This window comes from Chiloscyllium plagiosum, chromosome 31, assembly GCF_004010195.1.
Source record: "Chiloscyllium plagiosum isolate BGI_BamShark_2017 chromosome 31, ASM401019v2, whole genome shotgun sequence".
NCBI lineage: Eukaryota > Metazoa > Chordata > Chondrichthyes > Orectolobiformes > Hemiscylliidae > Chiloscyllium > Chiloscyllium plagiosum.
Genome location: NC_057740.1, coordinates 26,992,761 through 27,015,240, shown reverse-complemented (window position 1 = coordinate 27,015,240; position 22,480 = coordinate 26,992,761).

Below are 22,480 nucleotides of genomic sequence, written 5' to 3'. Positions count from 1 at the left end.
AAACAACAAGATGTTTCCTGTGTTTTAGCAATTGAAGAGATAGTTTCAGTTCAGATTTAAATGTCAAATATTCATGAGAAACAAATGCAGAACATTTTAAAATATTTTCTCCAATTGAAATTTTCCAACTAAAAGAGTCGGAATTCCAGTGGCAATTTTGGTAGAGATCAACATTGTTTGAATTTGCAATATGAAGAGGGCCAATGAAGTCTTAACAATAATTAAGAGAATTTAAACAGCTCAGCCTCAAGTTCTGATGTTCTCTAAAACCTTAACAAAACATCAAACTTAAAATGTACTCTTCTTTTTGTGAACGCTCTGCATTAAAAACTGCAGCAGCAAAGATACACAGCAATACTCTCATCTAGCTAAAGCATGACCACTGACCCAATTTTTTTTTAACAGGCATTGTAGAATTTCAAACAAATCAGGGGCTCAAGGCACTCAATCAATTTGTTTTAAGGTTACAAATTGGATAATTTTAAGAAGGACATAATGTCGTACAATTTCAATGTTAAAACAAAATTTGCCCCATTACATAGCCCACAAAAGACATTGAATTGAGATCCTGATACAAACAAGGCAAAACAGTTACTTAAAAGGATTTTCCAAACCAATATTTTAACAAACCAAATTTTTTTAAAACATCAAACACTCTCAGCATGGCATAATTTACACTGAAACTTTCCTTTTTCAGTCAAAGTATTAGTACAACCTTAATTTCAGCGTTTCTCAATTTTATTTATTTCTTTTTCTATCTTCTCACAGAAATTACACTCATGAAAAGAGAAAGCCCTCACAGTGGACCACATGGCACTGCAGTCCAAACCACTCTCTTCCCCAGAACAAAGACTCGCAGAGCCTCAAATTTCACCACAAGGGGACTTTAACACCTTTCTAACCACTCCTCAAAGGGGCTTGGATCCTTCAACAAAGAGAATCCGAACCCGAACCCGAACCCCAATTAAACACAGAGAACCCGAATCCCACTTCAACACTGAGAATCTGAACCCCAATTAAACACAGAACCTGAACCCCACTCAAAAACAGAGAACCCGAATCCCACTTCAACACAGAAAGCTTGAATCCCACTTAAACACAGAAAACTCGAAACCAAATAAAAAGCCCAGAAAACTTGAATCCCAGTTAAGCACTGAGAGCTCAAAGATCACCTAAACACAGAAAGCTTGAACCTCAGCACAGTATGGAGGACTTGAACCTCAATTCAACCCACCCAGTAGACTCAAACACCAGTACCGCGCAGAGGCCCCAAAACTCAATCAAACCCACCCCAAGGGGACGCTAACCACAGTACCGTGCAGAGGACTCGAACCTCAATCACACCCCTGTCCCCTCAATGCAGTGCATAGGACTCTAACTTCTGCCTACCAGCGTACTTGCAAAACTATGTCTTTCGATTGAACTAATTACTGTTTGAGGAATCCGTAGAATAGAGAGTGATCAAGCAAGGAGACCATCTCTGGCACACAGGAACATCAAGGAGGGACCAAGGTTTAAAATCTTACCTTGTGGGCCAGTCCATCTCAAGACACCGCTGTTCCGGCCGCTGACACTGTCCAATCATAACTATCCGTTTGGATCCTGCTGCCTATGCCAATGTTGTTGTCCCGTTCCCCCCTCAATCGAAGCAAACGCTCAGACACAGTATAGTTTTACCACCTTCATCTTTATTCCGGGCCCTAGCGGGAGAGAGAGAGATCGCCAATGTGCACAGGGACATCAGTTCACGGTCTTCACTCTTGAACAGCAGATTCTCAATGAAATTTATAGTCATTTTACAAGGAGGAGCATGCAGATAAGGCAACATACATATTAATTGGGTGACCATTACAATCAACGAGTATCAATAGAAGAGACCAAGCCCTTTACTGTTATACAATGAATGTTCTTAACCTTGTTCACTGGATTCATTCAATAGATACTTTTCCCCTTGCTAGCTGATCTTGCATACTGAATGTTTCCAATATTGTTAAATGGCTCTGCATAATGACTGCTTTTCCAACTTGTTAAACCATTACCCTTGCCTCCAGCACCCCATTGTTAACTGTTAGTTCTTATCTGATCTGAGTCATGCTCAGTTGAACCTCTTGTTTCACAAAACTCATAACTTAGCTCTTTCCCTGCCTGCTTATACCCTATACACAATCACACCATTTCCACTTGACACCAAATCTTTAAGCTTGAATGTGCTGTATGTCATATGCCACTCAGTCAATATCATAGTTATGGCAATGCCAACGATGTTGTACTACTTATGTTAGATTAGATTAGATTACATTACATTACAGTGTGGAAACAGGCCCTTCGGCCCAACAAGTCCACACCGACCCGCCGAAGCGCAACCCACCCATACCCCTACATTTACCCCTTACCTAACACTAAGGGCAATTTAGCATGGCCAATTCACCTGACCTGCACATCTTTGGACTGTGGGAGGAAACCGGAGCACCCGGAGGAAACCCACGCAGACACGGGGAGAACGTGCAAACTCCACACAGTCAGTCGCCTGAGGCAGGAAATGAACCCAGATCTCCGGCGCTGTCATAGCAATCATGGCAATAATAGAAACATAGCAGGTAATACATTAATAATTATTATTCCAGCATTTAATAGCCACTTTTAGCAAAGTCAACTTACACTACATACTCTGAACTTTATTTAACTTTGTAATATTTAATTTACAATGTAATTCCAAATCCAAAAAGCTATTTATTTATTTAACACTTTAATTTTTCAGACAACAAGAGATACTCTGGTGAGGTAACTCAGGAAACTTTACTTAACATCAACTAGCCATAAAACGACATGACCCTCTCTCACTAGCATCCTTACATACAGATAAGGAAGGACACCACTTCGACTGGGACAACACATCCATCCTGGGACAAGCCAAACAGAGACATACACAAGAATTCCTAGAAGGATGGCATTCGACTCAGAACTCTATCAACAAACACATCGAGTTAGACCCATCTACCACCCCCTGAGAAAAAGAACAGGAAATGACATCACCACAGGAAATGTCATCACCAACTGAAAGAAACCCAAATATATAAATAGAAAGCAGGAATCATCAGCAGGGTTTCACCCGGAGGCCCACTGATGATGTTACCTAGTAAGGTGACAAAATGTCTGGAAATGAACCTTCAAGCTCAGCTAGTAAACCTACATCCAGAACCTCAACCTGAGCTACAAAATTTTCTCAAAACTCACTTTACTTAAGTTATAAAGTAACACTACAGGTGTACAAGAGTTCTTACTTTCCCATGGAAAAGTGAGGGCTGCAGATGCTGGAGATCAGAACTGAAAATGTGTTGCTGGAAATGCGCAGCAGATCAGGCAGCATCCAAGGAACAGGAGAATCGACGTTTCGGGCATAAGCCCTTCTTCAGCCCTTCTAACTTTCCCATTTCAGCCAAGGGTGCAGGTTGACGCTGTCTCTGGTCTCTGTCTGAGATTTCTGTGGGCCTCTGTTCCTGATTGGATGGCAGGCTCAGCAACTTTCAGTTCCAAACTTGGTACATGCTTTGTTACTAAATGCTGATGCTTATATTTTTTAAGACCACCATCTGGGGTCTTTCCGTCAAAGTAAAATGAAAGTGTGCTCAGTTCGAGACCTACTATTCTCTAATCCACCTGATTAGAGATGGTATTACACACTGCTGGGACAGGTAGGACTTGAACTAGGATCTCCTGTTCCAGGGGCAGACACACTACTACTATGCCACAAGAATTCTCAAGCTGCTGCTTATTTGTTTTTTCACAGAAAAAAGACACCATTGTGTATATACTTTATTATTCATTTTTTTCCACCACCAAGAAAACACCTTTGTGGCCAAATGAGCATTAACAAGCAAACCTATTAAAGGAAGCTGCTGCTTATTAACTCTTTCCAAGAAATAACCCAAAAGCAAGATCAATGGTGTTACTGCATTCTGATTGGCCTACCTGAGGGAAAGGCTAATTTCTGATTGTCTCAAGGGGTGTGATATCAATCTGTGACTGATCCTTGAGACCAATGGACATTGATGGATCTCACATCCCTCTGTTTCTTGATTGACATCAAAAGGAATCTACCATTTAGAAGATTACTCTTTTCATTTGAGATAGTCTGTTACTTTGTGATTCCTTGCAATGATAAAACGATATTTACTAATATTGTCCTTGATCATTTGCTTTGGATAGGAAGATGTGTGCTACCACATTCTCATGTTTGATATGTTGAGCTCATTATCCCAGTTTTGCATAACTGGTGCAAGTTCCTCATTAAATCAAATACCTATCAATGACTAATACAAAATAAAAACTGAAAGAACTGCAGATGCTGCAAATCAGAAACAAAAACAGAAACTGTTGAAAAAGCTCAGCTGGTTTGGCAGCATCTGTGAAAAGACATCAGAGTTAATGTTTCAGGTCCAGTGACCCTTGCTCAGAAATAAATCAAAAAGTTGCTTCAAACTTAAACCTATATAGCACAGATACAAATAATTATGGAGGAAAATTGCAGGCACATTACAAGATAGGTAATACTTATAAGTTATACACAGTGTGTATAAAATATAGATGCACAATAAACAATGTAAGAAAAGGTAAGCTACTGAGATATTCTTACACTCTCAGATACTAGATAATCCTGCGTGATAAAAGTCTGTAACTGTATATAGTCGTTTCGACTTTTATCACGCAAGACTATGTAGCATATGAGAGTGTAAGAATATCTCAGTAGCTTACCTTTTTTAACATTGTTTATTGTGCATCTATATTTTATACACACTGTGTATAACTTATAAGTATTACCTACCTTGTAATGTGCCTGCAATTTTCCTCCATAATTATTTGTATCTATGCTATATAGGTTTAAGTTCGAAGCAACGTTTTGATATGTTCCTGAAGAAGGGCTCATGCCCGAAACGTCGATTCTCCTGCTCCTTGGATGCTGCCTGACCTGCTGCGCTTTTCCAGCAACACATTTTCAGCTCTGATAACATCAGGTGTCTGATAAGGAATTGAAAGGATGTGTATTTGCCTGTGTAACCTTGACGGCAAGTTCTTGCAATGTGGCTCTGTGAAATGGGAGTAAAATAAACAGGCACCTCTTCGCATATGTCCTGTAATCAACTCATTAGTTTTACCTTCACTCCATCAACTCACTAGTGTATTACTTTCATTCTGTTCAAAATACTATGGTGCCTTTGTTGTGAAATGAAGCTCAGCAGAATCACATGGCATTAAAATACTAAAATCTACATAGTTCACAGTTAAGCAGAATAATAACATATGGTTGATTAATATACTTTGCATGATTGCAAGTAAACTGAATGAATTGTGAAACTGATTCACAACAACTGATATTGGAATATTCCAAAACAGGAAATTACAGGTTAGTCTATTTCAGAATGAGTTTTGTGAATCAGGGATTTGTGCGGTGGTATTGCTTATCCAGGGACTTTTCCTTGAAAACAGTAATACATGCCATTGCCAGAGTCAGAGACTTGTACAGCACAGAAGAAGCCCTCCAAGCTTGTGTCAACTATCTACACTAATCCCACTTCCCAGTAGTTGGCTCATAGTTTGGAACATTACGACACTTCAGTGCTCATTCACATTGAGGTTTCCCACCACTACTACCCTCCCAGGTTATGCATTCCAGATTCCCACCACCCTTTTGATGAAAATGTTTTCCCTCAAATTCCCCCTAAAACTCTTGCCCTTAGCATTCAAATTATACCCTCTCAAAGTTGACCCTTCAAATAAGGGGAACAGTTGCTTCCTGTCCATGCACCTCATAATCTATACATCATAATCCAGTCTCCCCCTCAGTCTTCTCTGGTCTGAAGAAAACAACCCATGCCTATTCAGTCTCTCTTCACAGTTAAAATGCTCCCACCCAGGCTGCATCCTGATAAATCTCCTCTGCACCCCTTTCAGTGCAATCACATCCTTCCTATAGTGCAGTGACCAGAATTGCATGCAGTACTCCAGCTATGGCCTGATCAAAGGTCTATGTAAGTTTGAAATTACCTTACCACTCTTATAATCTATGCGATGATTTGGAGATGCCGGTATTGGACTGGGGTGCACAAAGTTAAAAATCACACAACACCAGGTTATAGTCCAACAGGTTTAATTGGAAGCACTAGCTTTTGGAGCGCTGCTCCTTCATCTATGCAATGACTGATAAAAGCAAGTGTCTTGCTATGCCTTCTCAACTACTCTCTTAACCTGTCCTTAATAGAACTGTGGACATCTGTGTGGCTTTCCTATTCTCCATGTGAACTCTCCAGCTAATGATCTGTTTCTTATTGGATGTAATGAATAGTTGATTGACCAGCTTGGGGGGAGATTGGCAGGACTATGTACCTAAATTGGAATTTTCAACAAGTAATAAGATAAGGGGAAATGCGGCCCATTCAAAAATCCAATCCTCCAAATTGCTTTGTCTTTACACCTTCACCTCACCATAAACCAATTTCGCCCTTGAAAATTTTAGTATATGCCTGTGTATGGTTTAAATCTCTGAGGCATTAAAAATATGCTTTTCAATTCAGAGACAGGAAATGATAACTCATTGAAAATTTTATCTACAAAAGGTATTCAAGATTTCAGATCTTGCTCATGAACTGAAGCCAAAAAACGTAGCTCTTGCTTTGGTTTACGAGGCCTTTAATCACCTTGAATTGGTGTCAAAGGCAATCACTTGAAGTTTAGCTGATGACTTACTGTAACTGAACTGGTGCTTTCTCCATTTCATTAAATTGTCAGTAACGGTCAATATATTGACTTTTGACATTGTAATAGTGTTTCTCATGTAATGGGATATGATTGTAGCGAATGAAATTTTACCAGCACTGTACCAACAGCAGTTAGACCACAATAAAACCTCACCCCACCTAAGTAAAGGCCATTTGAATAATGAAATAATGTCAAATCCAAGAAAATAAGACATAGATTGGACAGATGAAGGCTGCTAGAATAAACAGGATGTGAGAGAGGAAAAGAATACTGGCCTGAATTGCACGAACTGAAGATGTTGTAGGGAGAAAGAAGAGTGGCAGCATGATCTTGTAAGTGGTGAGCGTCATGATTCCCGACATAAACTGAGGTGGAGCACAAAAATGCTGGTGTGAACGAGGAAGAGAGACTGATGAAAGTTAATCTGAATCATGGAGGAAGATTGATAAATATGTCCTTCTGGAGGAAGGGGTGAAATGTTTCTGCCTGATTTGGAAGTCAAGAGGAAGAAAAGTCACTTGGCGATCAGAAAGAGGTCGGGGATTAAGAACCAACTTTAAAACGATATTTCATTCAATAAAATAAATTTTAAACAATTTAGTAATCTGACATAACAATGGACATTATTGCACATCTACAATAATACACAAATCATTTGCAGGGAAGCAGAGAAAAAAATTTACAATTGTTGCAAAAATGTTTCACAATTTGCTCTTGAGCCTGAGTTGGAAGAGTCTGCTTCTGGATTCAAAGTTAAGCACTTTAGGGAGTAAATCAATGACTCTGGCAAAATATATTTCCATTTTGCAGCTTCCGTCAGACTTGCTTTGCTTTCTCCTTCCATGATAGACTTATGCAGAGTGGGTGATTCAGTACTCATTGTGTCAATCATTTCCTCTGATAGAGTGAAATGGAATATTTCCATTTATTAAGCATTACATGTGGCAGGAAGTCCTTTTCTTGCTATGACTTCTAGATAAATAAGAAAACTGAAAGAATTATAGTTGCCAGACAAAGCCTGTGGCCCTACCCTGGTGTAACAAAGCTGGTGCGAGTTGAGGGTACCATCAGCTGAAGCACTGAACACAGTTGATCCCAATGGGTCCTGCATGGCATCTTCACCTGTAATTACAAAGACCAAAACTGAAATGGCAACTAAGAAGACTTGAATAACTAAGCAAAGAGCTGTAAAATCAGATGAATAAGCAACAGCCCCTGGGAATTGAAATTTGAGGATTTTGAACTGTGAAAACTGTTTATTTTATGCTTGTTTAGATGTCTTTGTTCCATATTAAATGCACTTGATTAATTGCCCGAAAGAAGTTTATTACAGGACTATATATATATCTTGGGTATTCACTTGAGGAATGAACAGAACCAAACATTAACAATTATTTTTGAATAAACTTAAGAATAAGCCTATTCATTTCTCATCTTGTACTTCCTGTCATATAACACTTACTTCCTGTAGCTGTCACACAGCTGAATGTTTGTCATCAAGTGTTTATTTCAAGGCTTCAGCCAAACCCAGTTGAGCTTCAACTAATATTTATCCCAGTGATGTTACAAGTTTGGTCAAAAGACATTGTGGCAGGAGGGGGCAGTGGCATTGAACACAAGAATTAGCCATTCTGCAGACAACGGAACAGGGTGCGTACTGAAGAATACCTTCAGCCCTTGTCTGAAGGCCAAGCTGGAAACTGCCCATGCTGAAAAGCCAATGAAACAAAGACAATTGATGAAGATGGTTTGGCAAAGCCGCATTAGCTGACCTCAAAATGAATAGGTTGGAGGTCATGACTCCTTGTGGCATCATAGCATATCTCCCCTCCCTAAAAACTGGTTCTGGCAAACATTTCTCTCTAGAACAGGTGAACTCAGTTATCAAATAAATTTTACATTCTAACCACATGCAGAACTTTATGATACACATAGGTTTCCAAGTAAAGTTGTCTTCCTTCTTCTAAGAAGAAACTGGATGATGTTTTATGCTTTCCGAAAATATATCAAGTCAATTTGCATTTTCAAAGTTTAATTTCAGGTCAGGCTTTAAATTCAAAATATCAACAACTTCCTTTCTATTTAAGAAGTACTCAGATTTTGCTTTCAGACATTAACAATATGTGCTATTAACAACATCTGATCTTTCTTTTGTTAATGTTTAAAGCAAAAGAAAAAAGGCTTTAAAAAGATGCAATTCTTATTTTCTCAGTGGAAAGATTGAGGAGGTTTTCAGTTTATTTTTTCAAGAGACTGAACATTTCCTAAACTTGTTTAACCAGCATCTCTGAAAACCTCAGGACATTTTCCTGCAGCTCCACAGTTTTGCTTCTCTAATTTGCCCACAAAATGAATCACTTCCCCTTAAAGGTCCAACAAGCTCTTCAGAATTTAGCACAAATGCACCACCATTTTCAGGCCAAACTGTAATAGCAAATGGCAGCCCGACTACTAGTCCCTCATCAACTGAATACAAGTGGGAGGCAAATTGGATTTTAATTTTGGAGGGGGCGTGCTCGTGACTTCTTGCTACCAACTCGGGGGTGGGGATGGGGGTGGGGGTGAGAGGAACGGATGGTGTTGGTTTGCCAGCAAATTCTCAGGGAGGCCTTTTGCGGATTGGTGGCTGCACCCATCTGTGGGGAAGGTGAGTTGGTGGTGAGAGGGAGTCAGTTAGGTCAATTAAATTGCCAAATAGGCATACTCTTCAAATGTTGTCCACATTTTCAAGATGGCAGACAGACTCCCCTGATATAACTGCAGCCCCTAAATAGTATGGGAACAGGCAGCTGACAACAGGGAGGGTTCGTGGTCTGGAGGGATTGGTGCATCCTGGATGGATTCTCTAGGTTATGGAGGTTACATTTGCAACCACACTGAAGCATGAATGCCTTTCTATAAAGATAATCTGGGGGCCCTGGTCATGGCACATTTTATATTAGTTGCAAGTATTCAGAGAATAGCTCCATCTTGAGGCACCATTACTGCTCCCCATTTAGGCCTGCAGCGCCCAACTCCCCTGGTGAAACTATCAGCCACCAAGTGCCTCAAGCACTCTCATTGGCTCCTGTCTATGAAAGCCATCTGCCATCTTTAATTTGACTGGGCTTCAGGATATACTCCATTAATTGGTTATCCCATCAGAAACTCCTCTCCAGTCCCATCACAGACTCTTGGCACAGAATTCAGCCCAGTGTTGAGATCAGGATAGTGAAACTAAGATTCAGCCCATGAAAACTGAAATAAACCTCAAATGTTGCCAACAGGTGGCTATTGTGTTCTTCCCACCACCACCTCTCATTAAGGTCCTAAGGATGAGTGAGCTCCTCTTTGAATGTCACTACTTGTGTACAGTTTTGGTCTCCTTGTCTGAGGAAGAATGTTCTGGCTATGCAGGGAGTACAACAAAGGTACCAGCCTGATTTCAGGGATGCTAGCAATGATGTGTGAAGAGAGACTCGATTGATTAAGACTATTTTCATTGGAGTTTCAAAGAAAGACAGAGGATCTCATAAAAACCTATAAAATTCTAACAGGACGAGACAGAGTAAACACAGGAAGAGTGTCCCTGATGACCAGGGAGTCCAGAATCAGGGATCACAGAAGTTACTACTACAGTTTTAGAAGGCCTGAAGAGATTCAAGTCTCATTATGCTTTCTGACCTGTTGTAAGAAAGCCCATCTAATTTATTTCACTTTAATTGGAAATTTATTGCTTGTTTTTACCCTTTACGAATGTATATTTTCTTTGTGTTCTGTCACCTACTGTAGGGAAGTGCAGACAATTCCAGGGAAAAGTTAATCAGAATGTTACAACACTGCAACAACTCAGTTACTTAACTTATGCATTGTCCACAATTTATCTACATGTTAAGAACATTTTGTTATTTCATACCCAGGAATCCAATTCCAAAGACTACTCATTCTCTGACCTGGATTCACCAATAAATTTGGCTGGGGCAGCAGTAAAGAATGAAAGACAATTCCGTACATAAACTACAGTGTTCTCCTCTTCTGCCTTTGGGACTACAGTTGCTCTTTTGTTCTCTCTGACACTGACACATCCCCATCCTGAGGTGATCCCATGAGGAGCAGAAACTGCCAGCATTACTCACAACACTTAATGCTGAAAATCTCTGTTGCAGCCAAGGACTCCGGTTTGAGTAATGTAGTGATTGTAATGAGGTCAACCAGGTGGACCTCATAGAATATGAGTTCTCTGATTGAGTTGGTTAATCTGATCCAATTAGGGAGCCCTGGTTGACAGGTACACACAGGAGTATCAGACATCCTGTTCACTCTGAGAGCTGGCTCTGAGGGAGCTGGATCAGTGTGGAGGACTCTCCATATGTAAATAAAGGGTGACTTGGTGACAGGATACTGGTCTCTAAGGAATTATTTCAGGTAACTTATTTTAAATGAGGCGGCAGCAGCTGAAATATAGATCAAATGCCACCATTAATTTTCCATCAGTAGATCATTTCAACATAGAAACATAGAAAGTAGGAGCAGAAGAAGGCCACTCATTCCATGGAATCTGCTTAGCTATGCAACATGGTCAAGGTTGATTGTCTATCCTTATCGCCATATCTCACTACTTCTTTCATTTCTTGAAATCCATCCATTTCTTTCTTAAATATATTCAGTGATTCTCTTCCCCCTCCCCCTAATAGCCTTCTGTCAGCCAGGGCTCCCTGATTGGATCAGATTAACAGCCTTAATCAGGACACTCATATTCTATGAATGCAGCTGACTGACCTTCTTACAATCACTACAGACATCACTTCAATTTGGAAATGTTTGCTACCAAGCCTATCAGCATTCACAGGATCAAGTATAGAATGTGTGCAATAAAAATAAAATTGATGCTAGCTCAGAATATTTTGCAGTAGTTGGCCATTTGAATAACTTCAGCAATGCCCTCCATTCTGCACACAGTGCTTTCTTATGAATAGTTGACTCCTGGAATTTACATTCCTTTACACATGATATTCCTTTGCTCATTGGTACAAATAGTAGTCAAATTAGTAAAAAAAAAACTTTTTGCCTGCAAAGTGAAGTCACTTCTTTCTGGAACATTTTTAAACTTATGATCCTTAAAGTATATTTGAACTTTAATAATATAAATCTTACCATTATAATTGCTCACTTCCACAATTTTCTACTCAGATTCAGTGGCAGGAGCTGCTTCCTGAAGCAGTCTGATTGCCTACAATTTGACAGAAATTGACTCCCATAGCTTTGTATCTGCCATCAAGGTGCATGAGACCCAGGAGAGCAACAACAAACCTTCCCTTTGATTTATACTGAACCATTGTGCCTCAAGCGTGTATACTTTTCCATTCTCTATGAAAGTGGGCCAAACTAATATGAGGTGGGGTGTCATTTGTCTCTGTTCTTAAGCTGCTTTATTCCACTGTGGGTAAAACACACAAGACATAGAATATGATGGAATCACTTCAAAATCACTTCAACTTTTTTTCATGTACCAGTGCAAAAAATAAAGAACACTAACTTAGTTTTGCAGTACGTTATTAGTAAATATAAAAACACAAATTCTTCTTAAACAGACCATAAACTCCACATTTGGCAAATTGATGCTGCCTAACTAGCTTCTGGTGTTTTTATTGACTTTTGAAAATTGTCACTTCAAAGAATAACAAGGATCAAAGAAATTTTTCAACAGTGAGGGCTGGGATTTTCCATTTTGGAGTTAATGTATGGCTGGGGGTGGGGAGGTGGTGTTGGCATCTTAAATGGTATCACATTGATGAGTTTTCTCATCAATCATTATTCTTCCAACTTATTTCATAACCTAGAAACAAGGGCCTCTTCCCCTCTGCTGGGTGAATGAAACCCTCCCATCCGACCTGTGTGGAGATGGACTAGGCTAGCAAGCATAACCAAAGTGGAACTCAATGCCAGAAAGCAGATGAATGTAGGGATATCACTCAATCTAACTCTGCCACTGCACAACCAATTCTCATATACGTGCTAACCTCACCAACACAGGCATGATGTGCATTGAAGGGCTCATACTCACCATATGCTGCCAATCTTCTTACACTTCCTAGGCATGAAGCTTCCTACTCATTTACTTGAGAGGGCTCACCACCTGACAGGACTATAGGTGTTCATGAACACCTTGTGTACATATTCCCATCACACTCAACCCTTCTCTTTCTCTCATTGAAAGACAAGCTTGCATAGAGTAAAAAAAAATGAGATTACTCTGATAGGTGGAGAAGTTGCTGATCTCTGCATCCTCACCCCTTTTGAAAATAATGCAATCCAACTGATGGTTAAGGATCAAGATCAATGGAGCAAGTAGCCTAATTCTCACACATTCTCTGCATGAGGTTTGTACTTCCTCACCAACTACTCTTTGTCTTCTCGTCCACAAGGACAAGCAGTCAATAGACAGCTAAAAGGAAGAGGCCGCAAAAACTCTCCTTGAGCTCATATTTATAGGAACACCCATTGTGTTAAAGATACAGGTGCACCCAGTTATGACCAAGTCGAGTGGCTTTTCAGTTACACTTCCTGCCTCAAGGTTACCACATCACAACTGATAGAAAATGAAGTTTGTTTTTATTCTAAATAATAGTATAAAATGAAACACTTCTCAATGAGATATGCTGAACAGACCATGCAGTGACCTCCCAGCCACCTGGTACATACTAGAACTGTAGAAGTAACATGTTATTGGCACACTATAAACTTGCTTTCTAAGCTAGGATTAACAGTGAAGTCACTGTGTGAAAGCTGGATTTGGTTAATCACCTGTGTATCTTAATAACAATTGGCTTTAGGCAGTAGGTGTGCTGAGATGGGAATGCTATTTTGCTTGAAAGCTGATGACAAGTCTGACTAAACAAGAATGTCACCTTATTTGAATTATTACTACAATGAGGGAAGCATGTCTTTTATGCAAATCATCTTCAGTCTGAACACCTAGACAGGAAAAATTGATTAACAGGCTTTTATTCTATCCATTTACATTATTCACAAATTGCTACACTTCAAAATATGAAAAGCTGTTAGTTTGAAGGGTTGCCCTTCAGCCCAATGGTGATCCAAGAGGCTATTATAATGACCTGTGAAACAAGAGTTCAAATTTTGTGTTAAGAATAACAATGAAGCATACACATTTAAGCAATGACTTGGAGGTGCTGGTGTTGGACTAGGGCGGACAAAGTTAAAAATCACACAACACCAGGTGATGAAGGAACAACGCTCTGAAAGCTAGTGTTTCCAAATAAACCTGTTGGATTATAACCTGGTGTTGTGCAACATTTAAGCAAGCACATCCAAAGTTTGCAGTCTATGTAACGGTGGTTTTCCACTGCCTACACTACAATAGTACCTTGCTGATCTATTTAACTTTGAAATCAATTTTAGGGCAAAACGTTGTTGCACTTCTCCATTCGTTACTCACTGTGTATGCCAGAAAAAGTTCAAAGTTGGTATATTTAGGTAAAGGCAAATCTTTAATGGTGTGAGAAGTCATAAGTACTTCTGAACCACCTCCCTGCAACATGTATTTAATTTTACAACTATGGAATCTGATTAGATAAGAGTTAGAGATTTTTTCTTAAAGAAGCTTTTCTTTTTTATCTGTTTCTTTTATCTATCACAATTCCACTTTTGCTCTCTCTCTCTCTTTAGTTCATTTGCTGGACATTATATAAGTCTAATTCATATTTCTTGGTGAATTCTTTCTGGTTTGGACTCAACAGGTCCATAAGGATTCTTCAGTCCAACTAGAGAGTGGTGTTACTCACAGATACCATAGATCACACAGCCCCATACTGGACCAGCGGTCCAATAACAGAAAGTCTGTACTCAACAGTAAATGAAAACTGTGAGTAACTTCTAGTGAACAGCAAAATAAAACAAATGACAGCAGCTGCTGGAGATCTGGAAAAAACACCCAGAAATTGCTAGCAAAACACAGCTGGTCTGGCAGCATCTATGGGGAGTATACAGAGTTAATGTTTTGAATCCAATGAGTGAACGATTGAGTTCGTCAGAACAATTTCACCTTTTGTTCCCTTTCTTTATTTCACTTTCTGGTCATGATGTAAGTCAAATTCATATTTCTTGGTATACGCTTCCTGATTAGAACTCTTTGGCTCAGACGTTTAGTCTTTGAGCAAACATCATTGGTTCACAACTGACTGCAATGAATATACACAGTTGGGAAATTATTTTCATTAAGTGTTCATGGTTTGAGGCCATTTTTGCCTGTTGTTTTGAATAAGTGCTAATAAAATCTGACAGTAGAGATTTAACCTTTGATTAATAAGCTGCGCTTTTCTAAGCATTCCATTGTGTGTATGTGTATTTTTGGTGTATATTCATTACATCATTATTCCGGGTGAAAGAGCTTATTTTCATAGAAGTGCACATAATTTTTGAACACACTTTGTCTGCCAGAGGCAAAACGATTTTGCACACATAATTTCACATGTTGACTGGAAAGTAAAGCCTTAAATCAATACTTCTGATACCAGAATTTAGTCTGAGACAAAATTAGCATTTCCTTCTTTCTTATCTCTGTTGTCTAAGCAAGTAATATCTTGGGAGGTAAATCACAATAAACATCACCCACGTTTCATCCATTGCTTCTTTCATAGTAACTAGTTGAGGTTTGTCATGAATCAGAGAATCTCTACAGACCGTTTGGCCCATCGAGACCACCGCGACCCTTGAAAGAGCATCACTCCCAGACCTTTCCCCCGACCCTATCTCTTCAACCCTGCATTTCCCTTGGCTAATCCATTTAGCTGCACATCCCTGGCCACTATGGGCAATTTAGCATGACCAATCCAACCAACCTAAATATCTTTGGACTGTGGCAGGAAACTGGAGCATCTGGACGAAACCCACATAGACATGGGCAGAATGTATAGGGACCTGCTGGGTCACCGTCTCATTTATATTTAGATGAATATTTTATGCTTTTAAAATTTATTTTATCACAAAGACACGCTGGCTTTATCAGAACAACTTTATTCATGTGCTGCAGAGGAAATCAGTTACTGTATTTGATGTCACAACGAGCACTCTTGGATGCAAGATCCAATTTCCTCTCAATAAAGTAAAAGACTAGAAAAGCTGGCATGTTACCAATCACACTAGGCTGCAGAACTCTATTTTGCCAAGCCTGGCCCTGTGTATCTTCAACTTTGTCATGGTTGTAGGTATGTACGCCGAGCTGGGAAGTTGATTTGCAGTTGTTTCATTGCCCCGTTTAGGTGACACCTTCAGTGCTTTGGAGTCTCCTGGGAAGCGCTGCGGTACTGCGTCTTTTGGAATTTATTTGGTTCCGTTCCTGCTGCTTCCTGTTGCTGGTTCCAGTTGTTCATTGTAGGGGCTGGTTCATGCTTGTCGATGGAGTCCGTGGATGAGTGCCATGCTTCTAGGAATTCTCTGGCTGTCCTCTGTTTAGCTTGTCCTATGATCATTGTGTTGTCCAGGTCGAATTTGTGGTCTCTGTCATCTGTGTATATGGCTACTAGGGAAAGCTGGTTGTGGAGTTTAATGGCTAGTTGGTGTTCGTGGATGCGGATTGCTGGTTATCTGCCTATTTGCCCTATAAAGTGCTTAATCCAGTCTTTGTATGGAATCTTGTAAAATACGTTAAGTCTTGCACATGATGGGTATTAGATCTTTTGTCCTGGTGAGTTGTTGTTTGAGCATAACTGTTGGTTTATGGGTTGGCAGGAATCCCAGTGGTCGGAGAAGTCTGGTTGTCAGTTCCAAGACGTTTTTTAATACAAGGAGTGTGGCTAGTGAGTTAGGTTGTGGCATGTTCTCATCACATTGTTTGTTTGTTTGTTAGGCATCTGCGGATGAAGTTGCAGGGATATCCATTCTTAGCGAAAACTCTATAGAGGTGTTCTTCTTCTTCCCTTTGTAGATCGGGAGAGCTGCAGTATTTTGTAGCCCTTTTGAACAGGGTCCTAATGTAACTTCTCTTGTGTGTGTTTGCGTGATTGCTGTTGTAATTCACGATCTGGTTAGTGTGTGTGGCTTTCCTGTACACTTTTGACTGGGACAACACAACGATCATAGGACAAGCTAAACAGAGGACAGCCAGAGAATTCCTAGAAGCATGGCACTCATCCTTGGACTCAACCCAACAAGCACATTGAACAAGACTCAATATATCGGCCACTACAACCAACAACCGGAACCGCCAACTGGAAGCAACAGGAATGGAACCAAATAAATTCCAGAAGACACAGTACAGCAGCGCTTCACAGGAGGCTCCAAAGCGCGAAGGTGTCACTTGGACAGGGGATGAAACGTCTGCAAATCAACTTCCCAGCTCAACGAACATACCCATAACCATGACAACTGGCACCCGAGCTACAAGTCTTTATACAAATCTTATCTTCAACTCTGCCAATAACATATGCATGCATTATCTTTCTAAACATCAGGCCAAATCTATTCTACTTTCAAAAGCAAAACAGCAAAGTGTGAAAATATAAATGCTGAAATGAACTGTCGAGCTTTTTGACAATTCCTTTCATAACAGTTTATTTTGTGATTAGAAAAGGAACCAAATGTTCAAAACAAATTCAATTTGCTTGCAATTTGAATAGACAAAAATACATGCTCATTTCAGTGCTTATTCACAGGAAGTGTGTGTCACTGGCTAGGCCATTATTTATTGCTGATCTCTAAATGCCCTGCAGAATGTGGTGATCAGTTGTCTTCTTGAATCACTGCAGCCCATGTGGTATAGGCATACCCACTTACCATTGGGGAAATTTCAAGATAATGACAGTTAAGGAACAGTGGTAAAGTTCCAAGTCAGGATTGTGCATGGCTGGGAGGGAAACATGCAAGTGATGCTGCCCCTCTCTATTTTCTGCCGGTATCCTTCTAAGTGATAGAGATTACAGGTTTGGAAAAAGCTATTACAGGAGCCTGGGTGAGCTGCTACAGAGCAAATGGTACACACTGCTGTCACCACATCGATATTGGAGGGAATGGATACAGTGCTAATAAAGCAGGCTGCTTTGTCCAAGTATACAAATTAAAATGTACCAATACAATTCTGTCAAAAATAGCAGAGGAATTAATCAAGCATTTTGATAATAAATAAACATTATTCTGTACCCTTTATGTTAGTAAAAGGTATAAACCTAAGTTGCTGTAAGCAATCATATGCTTCCTTCTCTGAAGTCACTCTCCCACTGGCAATAGAATTAATAAAATATATTTTTAAGTTTAAAAAAAAGTCTTTGCAATTCAGCACCAATAATTCTGAGAGAGTCAGTTATCATTTTCAAGGTTGATCATTGTAGTATTGACGTCTGTTCCTGTAACTTTATTTACATTATTGGTCAATTATCTATACTGCATCAGCAAGAACATGAATTGGCTTGAGAGCAATCCAATATGCATTTTAAACATTTCACGTTTTTTTTTAATTTAATATGTACCAAGTGGTTTAAGGGAGTTTAAATTGTGCACGCCATATTGAATTATGAAATGTCCACAAATTTGATTCAAGTAGACAATCAAAGCAAACTGGAAAGAGTACATTGGGTGGAAGATTGTTGCAGTGGGACATCCCACATTGAGCTCAACATTTTTCTTCATTATTTAATATCATGTTAGTATTGCATTGCAAATTCCTGGAAGAGCAAATTGTTAAAAGCATCGTTTGATTGACTGGGACACTGAGAACTCCTGACCATACAACCCAGCACTATGTGCCCTTAAATTAAATGGATTAATGTGTGATTAATGGAGAAGGAAATAGGTGATAAATTAGACACATTAGAAATTCCCTTAGGAAAGGAGGGAAAGATCTGATAAAGAGAAAATAGATGAAAAGAAAGTTAAGATAGCAATTAAAATCTTTGGGAACAATTTGAAGAGATTTTTTAGTGAAGGAAGGGTTGAGCGTCATTTCAGAATCCCATAAATCATTATCCAGATCTTCACGGAACTGAAAGCAAGCTTAAATATCGGTGCTGGCTTTTTTGTTGTGTGTAGGTTAACGTCAAGCCCCAGTCTTTGTGCGTTCCTGTATCAGTCATGGTTTAATTGGTAGCTCTGTCGCCTCTGAGTTCATTTGTTTTCAGAATTCTGTGGCCCATGCAAGTAATACAGGTGTGCCAGTCTACTCGCCCACGTCAGGCTTAAAATCCAGAAACGATACAGTCGATACAGTATCTTTCCTTTTGAGGTCACCTGGTTTCTAATTTTAACACCGCGGGGCATTAAGAGTTGACACAATAACAGCTTCAGCAAGATCCAAGAACAGAGCAGGGGAATTCCAGTCACACCCACAGCGTCATCACTGATAGCAAGAATTCGCCCACTTCGAAAAATCAAATTCTGCAGCTTGCTGTTATCGTTCTCAGAGATCAGGAAGCGTATGAACACAATATGTACTTTTCACTTGTGGAATGGTGTGCAGAACCTCCCTTTAATTGGCCATAATCACAATGATTCCCAGAAAAAAAAAGTTTTTATTTAATTACGAAGTAGTCTTTCTGTTGTCAACTCGTTTAAATGCTTGTACACGACAAACTGACTGACTAAAGGGCACCCTTTTCACATCGGCGCCCACTGACACTTTCTTCTGTTTGCTCCCCAATAAGATATCGTTTCGAAGTTTTCCCACATTGCAAACCTCGCGGGCGGAAAGCTAACGAAACTGAATATTTCAAACATTTCAAATCATCTTAGGCGCTGCCTCACCGCGCCACGATTTCGAGCTGGATTCCACCCTCCAACTGTGTGGAGTTTGCACATTCTCCCTGTATGTGCGTGGGTTTCCTCCAGGTACTCCAGTTACCACCCACAGTGCAAAGATGTACAGGTCAGGTGGTTTGGCCATACTAAATTACCCATAGTGGCCAGGGATGCGAAGGATAGTTGGGTTAGCTATGGGAAATGTAGGGTTACAGAGATAGGGCAGGAGGTGATCTGAGAGAGATTGCTTTTGGGAGGGTCAGTGTGGACCTAGAATCATAGAGATATACAGCACGGAAACAGACCCTTACGTCCAAAGCTAATCCATGCTAACCAGATATCCTAACCTAATCTAGTTCTATTTGCCAGCACTTGGCCCATCTCTCTCTAAACCCTTTCTATTCATATACCCATCTAGATTCCTTTTAAATGCTGCAATTGTACCAGCCTCCACTACTTCCTCTGGCAGCTCATTCCATACTCACACAACCCTCTGCATGAAAATGTTGCCCCTTTGGTCCCTTTTTATCTTTCCCCTCACACCTTAAACCTATGGCCTCTAGTTCTAGACTCCCATTCCAGATTCCCTCACCCCAGGAAAAGACTTTATCTATTTATCCTATCTATGCACCTCATGATTTTATAAACCTCTATAAGGTCATCCCTCAGCCTTTGACACTCCAGGGAAAACAGCCCCAGCCTGTTCAGCCTCTCCCTACAGCTCAAACCCTCCAACCCTGGCAACATCCTTGTAAATCTTTTCTGAATCGTTTCAAGATTCACAACATCCTTCCGATAGAAAGGAGACCAGAACTGCACGCAATATTCCAAAAGTGGTCTAACCAATGTCCTGTACAGCTGCAACATGACCTCCCACCTCCTACTGATGGGTCAAATGGCCTGCTTCCAAACTGAAGGGAGTATTTGATTTTCCCACTTACTGTTGACACTTGGTCAGAAAATAAACTTCAAATGGTCAATAAATATTTGTGAAGTTTGACTATTTGTATCATGGTGTGCATGAACAATTACCATGAAGAATTATGAAACCATTTTTCTATCGGCTGAGACAGGACAGCTCCAATTTTATTTGAAAGTTCAGTGAGGTTAACCCTCTCTTTGCAGTATATCAACAAATTCTGCAAAGGGGAAAGGTTTAGCAGATCAAGAGATATTGTGCAGAGGATTTTAACCCACGCCAGAAATGATGCAGGGCAAACATAACATTTGAGGAACATTTGAGGACTCTGGGATTATACTCGGTGGAGTTTAGAAGGATGAGAGAGTATCAGATTGAAACTTACAGAATACTGAACAGTCTGGGCAGAGTTGACATTGGGAAGTTGTTTCCATTGACAGGAGAGATGAGGACCTGAGGGCACAGACTTACAGTGAAGGGAAGACTCCTTCGAAAGGAGATAAGGAGAATCCTCTTTAACCAGAGAGTGCTGAATCTGTGGAATTCATTGCCACAGAAGGTGGTGGAGGCCAGGTCATTGAGAATAGTTAAAACTGTGATAGATAAGTTCTTGATTGCCAAGGGAATCAAAGGTTATTGGGAGAAAGCTGGAAATGGGGTTGAAAAACCTATCAGCCATGATCGAATGGCAGAGCAGTCTCAATAGGCCGAATGGCCTAATTTCTGCTCCTATATCTTATGGTCTGACAGTCAACCGCATCAATTGCTTTGTCTAAATTAGCTCTGGCTGGCTTTTTGAGCGTTTCCCAGTTTATATTTAATCTGCATTTGTTTTTGATTTTAGCACCTACATTTATTTTAGTTTTGGAACAAGCACTGCTTTTCCGTTTTTGAACCATATACTTTGCTACAAACTCACATACCTGCCCATATGGAGATGCAAAAAGGTTTTCTGTTGTGACTGCAATTGCTGACAAAAACTTCAATAAAGTATCTATTGTTACACTGTTACAGTTATTATGCTCATTTGCGGGTACTAAAACATCCCTATAAAGAGCATAGCAAAATCCAACACCAAACCACAAAAAGAGGTATTAGGTTAAATGATCAGGCCAAAGAGGTAAGTTTTAGAAGTATCTTAAATGAAGAAAACAAGATGGGGAGGCAGAGAAGTGCAGAAATGAACTTCCAGAACTTAGGTCAGAGGCAATTAAAGGCACAGACACCAAAACAAGATCAATTAAATTTGGGCATGTGCAACAGGCCAGAATTAGCTGACAACTCATCTTCCATATTTTGCGACTTTGATGAGAGCAGTTTTGGTACACTGGCGGAGATGAAAAACTAATGGAAGGATTAAACATGGTAGGGGAGTTGGTACAGATTTGGGAAATGAATATACTTTTGAGGCCTTTGGAGTGAATATGGAGGTGTGACATAATATGAAGATGTGACATTAAGTACAGTAAGGTCAAGGGATTTTTTTAAGAGGGGCAATGACAATATTTGTAAAGGAGAGAGGGGTGACTTTCAGAGAAAGAGAACAATTAACGATATCAACTTGGCATGGGGACGGTGGGAGGAAATTAAGTGGTCAGCTGTTTAGTACAAATAAGTTGGAGGAGTCAGGAAATGGATCATATGGACAAGATGAGATTGAAGAGGGCAGGGGGAAGATAGAAAAGAAACTAGGGGAAGATGCAGGTTCAGGGTGGAAGGAGTGGGGCACTTGAAAGGGACCTTGACTCGGTGGTGTCGTGGATCCAACTGATCTGTTGGCCTGAATCTTCATGTCAAATACATCAATGAGCTCCTTGCACTTATTGTTTAAGGTGAGGGTGGAGGGGATAAGGGACAGAGGTTGAAGAATACAGTTTACAGCAGAAAAGTCAGATGTTATCACAGCATTTCAGGATGAATGAATAGTGCACAATTTTAGCAAACAAGAACAGATTGGATTGTGTTTTATATGGTTCGGCATTATCTAGCAGTGAAAAATTCAAATAATTTGTCTATCATATCCTTTCAAATTTATGTCTCCTGCCCTTAGAATACATAAATGTCCTTATCACCTCAACAATG